Source organism: Triticum dicoccoides, chromosome 6B (genome assembly GCF_002162155.2).
Source record: "Triticum dicoccoides isolate Atlit2015 ecotype Zavitan chromosome 6B, WEW_v2.0, whole genome shotgun sequence".
Lineage (NCBI taxonomy): Eukaryota > Viridiplantae > Streptophyta > Magnoliopsida > Poales > Poaceae > Triticum > Triticum dicoccoides.
In genome coordinates, this window is record NC_041391.1 from 34,221,319 (window position 1) to 34,222,036 (window position 718).

Here is a 718-nt window from a genome sequence, read left to right on the forward strand (position 1 = left end):
TAGCGGTCGTGTCGGTGCGCAACAATGCTAGGTCGACAATGGGGGTTGATGGGAGAGTTTTTGGAGGAAGAAGGTTGGGAGAACGAGTTGATGTTGCTTCGCTAGGAGATAAGGCTGGAAGCGGTTAGTAGTGGGCGGGGAATCCCATGGGACATATGTCGTGTGGGAGAGGCGGTCGACATGCTTCCAGTTATCTGCAAATTGAGCTCGAGGGTGCCCCTTTTTATTTGTGTTACAAGGTTAGTCTCCTGTTTGGACACAGGAACTCAAGAAATAGAAATGGGAGAAGTGCAGTAATTAAGATGTAATGTATCTTGGATTAGATCAATGAGGGGCAACATTTCAATAGGTAGCAAACCTTTTGTCGAAACACATTACAAAATTGTTAATGAAGCCTTGTGTCATCATAGTTCTGACACATCAGTTCAAAATTTAATAGAAAAGGTACAATACAAATAGTTTCAGTGAAGTCTTACTTGACCTTGTGTCACCCCATGCTTATGAACTCCATGCACAGACTTCTTTGAACCCATTCAGCAGCTAGAACGTGCCACAGGACCCTAGGATTCTGGTTTGTAAACCTTCTGGAAGGTTCCTAACAATGTTAGTTCCTGACAATGTTATAGGAACCTTCTAGAAGGTTCAAGGTTCCTAAACCAATTTTTTTACTGGGTTTTCCCCTTTTTGTTTTTCTTATTTACATTTTATATATCTATTT